Source organism: Castor canadensis, chromosome 8 (genome assembly GCF_047511655.1).
Source record: "Castor canadensis chromosome 8, mCasCan1.hap1v2, whole genome shotgun sequence".
NCBI classification, from domain to species: Eukaryota; Metazoa; Chordata; class Mammalia; order Rodentia; family Castoridae; genus Castor; species Castor canadensis.
Window position 1 is genome coordinate 37,027,647 of NC_133393.1, and position 10,386 is coordinate 37,038,032.

At 35.8% G+C, this 10,386-nt stretch overlaps 1 long non-coding RNA gene across 1 annotated transcript in view; it reads left to right on the top strand.

Annotated features, from left to right (window-relative positions):
- LOC141425471 (uncharacterized) overlaps positions 1-8,835 on the top strand; it is a 334,038-nt gene extending 325,203 nt beyond the window's left edge. Inside the window, exon 4 of the long non-coding RNA XR_012450477.1 lies at positions 8,747-8,835. This is a non-coding gene — a long non-coding RNA (uncharacterized lncRNA). The remainder of the gene's footprint in view (positions 1-8,746) is intronic.
- Positions 8,836-10,386: the final 1,551 nt, after the last annotated feature.

Genomic DNA, 10,386 nt, shown 5'->3' on the forward strand with positions numbered 1-10,386 from the left:
ACCCCTGTTAGAATAGCCATCATCAAAAACACCACCAACAGCAAGTGTTGGCGAGGATATTGGGAAAAAGGAACCCTGGTCCACTTCTGGTGGGAATGCAAGCTGGTGCAACAACTCTGGAAAAAAATTTGGAGGCTTCTTAAAAATCTAAACACAGATCTACCATATGATCCAGCAATACCACTCTTGGGGTAACACAGGTTACTCCAGAGGCACCTGCACACCCATGTTTATTGCAGCGCTATTCACAATAGCCAAGTTATGGAAACAACCAAGATGCCCCACTACTGACGAATGGATTAAGAAAATGTGGTATTTATATACAATGGAATTCTATGCAGCCATGAAGAAGAATGAAATGTTATCATTCGCTGGTAAATGGATGGAACTGGAGAACATCATTCTGAGCGAGGTAAGCCAGGCTCAGAAGACCAAAAATTGTATGTTCTCCCTCATATGCAGACTTTAGATCTAGGGCAAATACAGCAATGTGATTGGACTTGGGTCACATGCTAAGGGAAGAGTACATATGGGAGGAATGAGGATAGGTAGGAAACCCAAAACTTGAAAGTGTTTGATGTCCCCACTGCAGAGGAGCTAATACAGTAACCTTAAAGTGACAGAGGTCAACACAAGAAGGGGATCAGGAACCAGTGTAAAGATCGGTTAGAGTTGAATCAACTTGGGTTGTAATACATTTGTACATGGAAGCAATGCTAGGAATCTCTCTGTATAGCTGTCCTTAACTCAACTAGCAAAAACGCTTTGTCTTTCTGATTATGCTTATGTCTTCTCTTCAACAAAATTATTGATAAGGGCAGAACAGGTTCTGCCTGGAAGCAAGGTGGGTAGCGGGGAGAGAGTGGGGCGGGGCAGGGGAGAAGTGGGGAGAAATGACCCAAACAATGTATGCACATGTGAATCAATGAATTTTTTAAAAATCTTATTCTCACTCATTCCCAAGTGAGTTGTCTTTTTTTTCAGGCTCAGGGACATAGTGAAAAAAATCTGGTCTTCGAGTTCAAGAAATCTGGTTCCAAACGTAGCTCATTAGCTGCATAATCGTGAATAACTTCATTAAATTCTCCAAACCTCATTATGAAGTGAGCATCAACAATTCCTTTCAGAGTTTTTAATAATGAAGGATTGGAATTTAAAATAAGAGGTTATGCATATGCTGGGGATGTACCCCAGAGACAGAGCTCTTGCCTCTCATGTGTAAGGCCCTAAGTTCGAGTTTCCCAGCATTGGAAAAAAAATCTAACAAAAGGTTATACATAAACAGACCCTCAATAAAAAGCCAGCCATTACTATTCTGTTTATTACTAGTCTTGCTCAGGTTACTTTGCTGGTTTTCTTTCTAATTTCTCTTCCTCATATTCTGCTCCCTCCTGCAAACAATCATCAACACTTTCAAACCATTATCAACACTATACAAGTGTAGCTTTTCTATAATATGATCCTGTTCGTTTCTATCACTAACTCTTTGTTCCAAACATATCCTCACTTGCATCTCCCTGAATAGAACCATACTTGCTTCCTGTTGTTTCCATAATAAATTATAATAAATTTAGCAGCTTTTGAAAAACACAAATTGATTATCCAACATTTCTGGAAGTTAGAAATCTAAATTAAGTGTCATCAAGTTTGTATTCTTCTGGAGCCTCTAGAGGGCATGCTAGCATCTTACTCTCTACAGTTGCGAGAAGCCACCTGAATCCCTTGGCTCCTGGACCCTTTCTATATCCCCAAACCCAATTGGGTAGCATTTTCTTCTCTCTCTCTCCTCTTTCTCTCTCTCTCTGACTTTAACTCTCTCTGCGCCACCCTTATTGGCACCTGTGTTTACAATGGGGCCGTCTGAATAACTCAGGGTAATCTCCTTATTTTAAGATGAACTGATGAGTAAATTTAATTCCACATACAACCTTAATTCACACTGCTGTGTTCCACACCTGGGAACACAGCATATTCCCAGCATATTCTAGGGATTAGGACATGGACATCTTTATTTGAGGGACATGATTCTGCCTACCACAAAGGCCCTGTTCTTTCTTGCTTCTGAGTCTTCATGCACACTGTTCCCTCAGCCTGAATTCCTTGCCCATCCTTCTCTCTCAATCTTCCTTCTTTTGAGACTCAAGTATCAACTAATTCAATGTTTCAATATATCTCTCTTCTGTGCTTATCTAACACTTTGTACATTTTGCAATATTTCTACTATTGAAGTTATATTTATTGGTTCATCTATGTCTGCACCAGATTAAAAACTCTAATCATCACAGCCTGAGAGTCATTGTTCTGACTACCTGCCCTTAGCAGACTTTATAAATTAAAACACGTGTTTGGCAAGTGTCCGATGAAAGAGCAAATGCACCCTTGGAGGAAGAGAAGGTTTGTCATTCTTGCTGTCATTCTATTCTTATGGGTTTCTTAGTATGTTTATGAGTTTTAAAATTTATTTTCTGAGTTTTGGAAATACGGAGGAACTATTAATATAAAATACAAATGAAAGTCCCTATAATTCTCAAGGTTGGCCTCACCTTTGAAATCATCTAGGGAACATTAAAAATTCTGATGACTTCAACTTATCCCCGAAGAAACTAATGTAGTTCTGTAGAATGAGCTGGGCATTGAGATTTTTAAAGCTCTCTGGAGATTCCAATATGCATCTAAGGCTAAAAATCACTGATTTATGCCTCATGCTCAAAGATTTCCTATGGCGATGCCAAAAGCAATGTCCTATATTATAAGCTTAACAATATTTTAGTAATATCAGTATTAGTTGTTGATCAAATATGTCATGACTACTGACAAATGCCTATGTTCATTGGTATACTGTTTGAAAAGAAAAAAATACTCTGAATTTGAATATATTCCCTTTTCTAATAAATTCTGCACACTCTCTTAAAGACAAATAGAGTCTCATAAATTCATATTAAGTCACTTTGTGCTATGAAGTAGAAATTGTTTCTGAAGAGCTGATTCTCCTTGCTGAATAACTAGCTCATTAAACTTTAGTGTTGCCCCAGCTCCCTATCCCTGGGGCTTAGCCTGGGTGGTTGTTTTGGATCTCCAAAGAGAAGCAAGTTCCTGCTTTATGGAAGCTCTGTGAGGCTGGGCAAGGGTGACGCCTGAGTCATGAGGCCTCCAGAGCCCAGACATTTGCCAAACCATTTGTTTTTTGCCGAACTGTCTATTATCAAGCATCATAACAAGGAAAAATACTAAATAAAGCTCAAAATGGTTGAATATATGATGTTTTCATGAAAGTAAGTTTTCATAGGCAATCAATGTAATACTCGCTAATGGCCATTTAATATTCTCTCCTTTATCCCCCAACCCCAAATGTTAGGGAATCAGGCTATATACATAGGGAATAAAACATGTTTATCAAAGTTCACAATAAAGTTCTCCACCCTTAAAGGATTAGAGCAGATTTAAGGGCACAGTACTTTAGGTCTGGCTTATATTCTTACTAAAAAGAATGCAACTTGAAAATATTGAAGAAAAATACTCTCACACTGTATTCTTCTGATTCTAAACAGCTAAATAGCAAATTGCATAAAGTAGATTATTTTCTTTTTGTCTTTTATAAATTGTTAGGTATTGCTTTTCAGTGCATATGTATTGCACAATGTGAGAGGTTTCATCATGCTTTTTCCATACAAGTATATAATGCACATTGATCCCACATTTCTCTCTTATCCTCCTCCCCAAGACCACCCTCGTTTTTAATCTTCCTTGCAATTTTTAAAAATAGATATGATTATGAAATCCATTTTTACACATGCATAGAAAACACTTTGATTATATTCCCACACACACCCTTCTCTTTTCCCCCTTGCACCTCCCACTACTTTATCCTACCTACGTTCATGCCTCTTTTTTTTTTCCTTCAGAACTTGATTACACACATGGGAGAAAACATGCAGTATTTGACTTTCTGAATCCTGATTATTTTGCTGAACATGGCAATCTACAATTCCATCCATTTTCCTGTAAAGGACATAATTTCATTCTTCTTTGTGGCTGAATAATACTCCATGGTGTATGCATGTTTTCTTTACGCATTCATCTGTTGACCGGCATCTGGGCTGAGTCCATAATTTGGTTATTGTGAATGGACTTTGATCAGCGTGGGAATACGGTGTTTCCATTGTATGCTGACTTGCATTACTTAGAGTACATGCCCAAGAGTCATGTAGCAGAATCATCTAGTAGGACTATTTTTATTTTTTTGAGGAACCTCCATACTGATTTTTATACTGGATGCACTAATTTACATTTCCACCAGCAGTGGAAAGGATAACCTTTCCCTGAATCCTCAGCAGCATTTGTTGTTGTTTGTTTCCTTGATGATAGTCATTCTGACTGGAGTGAGATGGAATCTCAGTGTAATTTGATTTGCATTTCTTTTATGGCTAAGAACATTGAACATTTCTTCATTTATTTATTGTCCATTTGTATTTCTTCTTTTGAAACTGTTCAAATCATTTGCCCATTTGTTAAACCCTTTGGTGTTTAATTTCTACAACCCTTATTATGTTGAGGTATATTCCTTCTATTCCTACTTTCATCAGGACTTTAATCATGAAAGGATGTTGAATATTATCAAAGACTTTTTCTGCTTCTATTGGCATGATCATGTGATTTTTGCCCTTGATTCTTTTTATATGTTTGATTATATGTATTTATTCACATATGTTGAGCATCCTTGCTTTCCTGCAATGAAACTAACGTGACCATGGCTTATAATCTTTTTAATATGTTGTTGAATTCAGTTCGCAAGTATTTTATGGAGAATTTTTACATTGTTGTTCATCAAGGAAATTAGTCCATAATTTTCTTTTTTGTTATGTCCTTATGGTTTTAGGATCAGGATAATACTGGTTTCAGAGAACGAGTTTGGTAACATTCCTTTCCTTAATATTTTGTGGAATAGTTTGAGTAGCTCTGGTGTTAATTCTTTAAGGACAATGTACACTCTTTAAAAATTGAAGGATGAGAGAGTAAAACAGGTCTTTTTATGAGGGTGGGTCTCAGAGGGAGGGGGATATAAAGAAAGGGTGAATGCGGGTAAATATGGTGGATGTGTTTGTATTCATACATGAAAGTAGAATAATGGAAACTTGAAATTGTTCTAAGAACAGGGATGAGGGAGAACAATATAGGGGCTGAATCTAAGACATATTATAAGCACATATGTAAATATCACAATGTTCCCCTCTGTGCAACTATTATATGCTAGTAATTTTTTTAAAGTGCAGACACTAAAAAAAAGTCTGGTAGAATTCAACACTGAATCCATCCAGTCTTGGACTTTTCTTTGTTGAGATACTATTATTGCTTCAATCTCATTGCCCATTTAGATCTGTTTAAGTGGTTTAATACTCTTGGTTTAATTTTGGTAGTCATATGCTTCTAGAAGTTTATCTATTTCTTCTAGATTTTCTAATTTATTAGAATATAAGTTTTTGAAGTATTTCCTAATGAGCCTCTGAATTTAATTGATATGTGTTGTAGTATCCCTTTTTTATCTCTAATTTTCTTTATTTTGCACTTTTCCCTTTCTTTTTGTTAGTTTAGCTAAGACTTTGTCAATCTTGTTTATTCTTCCAAAGAACAAATTCTTTATTTCATTGATTTTTTATATCATTCTTTCATTTTTCATTTTATTAATTTCAGCTCTGACCTTTTTAATTTCTTTCCACTTACAGATTTGGTATTTGGTTTGTTCTTATTTTCCTAAGAGCTTCAGATACATCATGAGATCTCTCTGACTTTTTTAATGTAAGCACTTATAGCTACAAACTTTTCTCTCAGCGCTAATTTTGCTGTGTCCCAAAAGTTCGGTAAGTTATGTTTTCATTTTCACTTGATTCAAGGAATTTTCTGAATCCTCCCTCTTATTTCTTTGATGACCCACTGATCATTCTAAAGTGCATTTTTCGTAACCAGTATTTTCTGTAGTTTCTCTTGTTGTGGACTTCTAGCATTATTCCATTGTGGTCTGATAATATACAGGAAGTTATTTCAAGTTTCTTTTATTTGTTAAGGCTTGCTTTATGTCCTAAAATGTAATCTATTTTGGAGCAAGTTCTAGAGGCTGCTGAGAAGAATGTGTATTCTGAAGTTATTGAGTAGAATATTCTATAGATAGCTGTTAAGTCCATTTGACCTACACTGACATTTAATTCAGAACTTTGTGGATTTTTTTTGTCTGAATGACCTATCTGTTGCTGAGAGTGGTTTATTGAAGTCACCCATACTATTATATTGAGGTCTATCCATACTTTTATTTCCAGTAGTGTTTCTTTTCCGAAACTGGGTACACTGGTGTTCAGTGCATATATTTTGCAACTGTTATATTCTCCTGAAAGATTGTTCCCTTTATCAATATGAGGTGACCTTTTTTGTCTCTTCTGACTAACTTTGAGTTTTGTCAGGTATTAGTAAAGCCTCTCCATCTTGCTTTCAGCTCCATTTTCTTGAAATATATTTTCCATCCTTTCACTCTTTAAACCTATGTTTGTCTTTGCCAGTGAGTATGTTTCTTATGGACAACAAATGGTTGGGTCTTATTTTTTAGTTCAATCTACCAGGCTATGTCTTAGTTAGAGAATTGAAACCATTGACATTCAGAGTTATTTTTTAAAGGTATGTAGTAATCCTTCCTTGTTGTTGTTCTACAATTTTTTCCTAATCCTCGTTTGCTTATCTGCTTGTCTAGTGAGACTTATATTTCCCATATTTTCATTGTTGTGTTTCTTCCAGTTTTGAATGTAGTTTTCCTTTATGTACCTTCTACAGCATTGATTTAGTGGTCATTAACTTCCTTTAGTTTTTGTTTATTGTGGAATGTTTTTACTTCTTCAGTTTTGAAGAGTAGCTTGGCTGGATACAGTAATCTAAATTAGCAGTTATCTTTCTCAGGGCTTGAAATACATCATTCCATGCCCTCCTTGCTTTTAGAGTTTTGTTGAGAAATATATTATTATTATGATGAGTTTGTCTTTATTAGGAAATTGGTGCATCTCTCTTACAACTTTCAATATTCTTTCCTTGTTCTCTATGCATAATGTTTTAACTTTATAGTTAATATGCCTCAAAAAGGTTCTTTTCAGGTGTTATTTGGTATTCTGAAAGTATCCTGTACTTTCAGGTAGCCATCTCTTTCCCAAGATTTGAGTAATTTTCTGCTATTATTTTATTGATATATTTTTATGCCTTTAGCTTATACTTCTTCTCCTTCTTCTGTTTGGTCTTTCAGTGGTGTCCCAGAGGTCTTTAATGTTTCATTCCTACTGTCTTATTTTTTCCTTATCATTATTTGAATATTCTAATTCATCTACCTTGTCTTCAAGCCTTAATATTCCATCTTCTTTCTGATCAAGTTGAAAGTGAAGCTTTCAACTGAGTTTTTTACTTTATTGAGCTTTGTATTTCCAAAATTTCAACTTGATTTTTTTCAAGACTTCTATATCTTCATTGAGTTCCTCTTTTATACCCTGTATTATCTTTTACTTTCTTCAAATTCATTCAATCATTTTTTGTATTCTCTTGTAATTAATTCAGGTGTTTATTTGTGTCCTCTTTAAATTTGCTAAACATTCTTGTCATTTTTCTTTTGAATTCTTCATCTAAGATTCCATATGTTTCACCATCATTAAAGTCTGTTAGTATGGAATTTTGGACTCTTGGAGGAGTCATGTTGCTTTGTAGGGTTTTTTTTTTTTTCATATTTCTTCTGTTTCTTCATTGAGATATGTGCATTGTGACCAAGTTGTTAGTTGGAGATTTTAATCACCTGTAGTCTTTCAGTATTCAGATAGGACTAGATAGTGGCAGGATTGATGTACATTTCTTCCTCATAGGACTGAGGATATAGCTAAGTAGCCAAACATTCACTCATGTGTTCAAGACACCAGGCCTGATCTCCATGACCACTTAAGAAGAAGAAAACTATCTTGACTATTTCCTTTCTAGTATTAGTTAGCTACTGCTGAGTAAAAAATTACCACAAATTTCGAGGCTTAGAGAAATGCTTATTATTTCAGAGTTTGTGTGGGTCAGAAGTCAGGCATGGCATGTCCTCATCTGTTGGCCTTACAATTTGTCAGGCATACTAAAATCTTGTTTGGAACTTCAACTGCAGAGGAATCCACTTCCAGGCTGATTCAGTATTTGGCAGAATTAATTTCCTCGCAATAGTACTGAGGCTTCTTGGCTTGTTTCTGGATGCCAACTATAAATTACCCTCAGCAAATAGAGGCCATCTCCCAGCTTCTCATCATGTGAACTGCATTGCAGTGTGGCTGCTTACTTCTTCAAATCCAGCTCAGGTAGAGTGTTTCTATAGCAAGACTACTAGCAAGTCTTAAAGAGATGGTCCTTATGATTGTTGCACTAAAAATTTTTGACTTCATGACAGTGCTAAAGGATTCAGTAGAAACTACACTTTCAAGTTGGAATTGTTTATCTCTTCCTGAGCCAGCAATATGCAGTTCTTTTCTCTCTGAAAATGGGCAGTAGCAATGAGTCATAGCTCCCCATCAGCCATGCAATCACTGTATGTTGTGTTGTTTTAAGCTATGATGTTTAGTAGGCTGGGTTCATTAGCCGCATCTTCAACTTAACCTTATGATGGGTTTATTGGGGTGTAACCCCATTGTAAGTCAAGGAGCATCTACATAATATAACATAATCACAGGAATAACAGCCATTTCCATTGTACATTTTATAGGTCAGAAGCAAGTCACGGTTTCTACCCCCATTTAATGGTAGAAGATAATACGAGGAAGCAAATATCAACAGAGAATGATCATAAAGAGACATGGTAAAGTCTTTCTGCTACATTCCTTTTTCCATAGCATGGCTTGTTGTAGCATGAGGTGGAAATTGAACTTACCCATTCCACTTATCCAGTATAATTGTTTCTAAATGGAGCTTCTTGAAACATGGTTCCTGAGACTGGGAGTTTCTATGGCTTTTCTGGGTAACTGAGGAGTTCTTACTAAAGGACAGAGTTCTTTCAGTCCTTTGCTAAAAAGGTAAGTACATAAATCAGGAGATATTTAGATATGCTTACGTAAACTATTCTTACACAGTCCCAATCTAATTGGGATATTTTGTTTATTTATCAAAAGTTCATTAAAAGTATTCGCATAATATTCAAAATGGCAAATTAACTCAGAACATAACGTGGCAAGATAAAGATCTGACATAAGATAGAGGTCCTATTTCAGATTAGTGACTTAAATATGCCAGGTACTAAGTGGATACAATTCAAAATACAGTTTCAACTGAATATACATTATTTTCACACCATCATAAAGCAGAAAAAAAATCTTGTCAAGTCACTGTAAGTCAGGGACTATCTGTGTATACACACACAGGCAGACACATTCCACTTGATCTTCAAAATTAAACTTTCAAAATAAACTTGAAATATAAGGAAACTTTCAGTCCCACTTGTATATAAATAATTTTCTAAAAGTTACAAGCTTCAGCATGATGAATCCTGCATCAAGATTCAGATTTAAGTCAGATTTAAGCTCTGACTTAAAGTAGTCAGAGCTTCATCACTACATCTGCTTCTTTAAGCAATCATAGGAAGCTCTGCTACAACAATTGCCATATTTGAGTTTCACATTGTCATAGTGAAAAGGATAGTTTGGCATGCATTTGTCCCTGGACACTATGGATTTCATATAACTTGTAGTCACTTATCAGATACCAATAACACCAGCAACCATTCCTCATGCAACACAGACATCTGAGAAATTTCACTGGTCCAACTGCATAGGCAGAAAGAGGAAATGAGAGAGACATACATTTTCCAACAATTCCATTATCCTGTTCCTTTAGGGACACTAGGGTATGATTTGGTTTTCCTCATAATACTCTTGAGAAGTAGGGTTTTTTCTTCATTTAAGCACTGAGGAAATTGAAGTTCAGAAGAGTTAAGGAATTTTCTAAGTAATGATCAGCAAAACTGAATTCTAACCCAAGTTTATATACATTCTGTCATATCAAGTTGTCTTGCACTAAGAGAGAGGTGCAAACCTCTAGCTTCTCATTTCTACTTTACTATTAATGATGTACTGACAAGTTACTTGTCTGCCATGGAACTCTTCAGATAATCTCTTATCTTTTTTCCTTGAATTGTAGGCTTCCACAATTCTTACTTACAGTAGTAACTAATGAAAAGGGTCATAGTTGTCAAAGCAAGAGCAAGAATCTCACGACCCACTTGAGCTCCTGTCCTATGAACCTAACTTGGAGCAACCAGAGATGCAGAAAGGACAAAAGATAGAAGATAAAGCTGGGGTCAGGTGTGTTGGGTGCTCAGATGGAGACACACAACAGCCACTTGCTATTCTT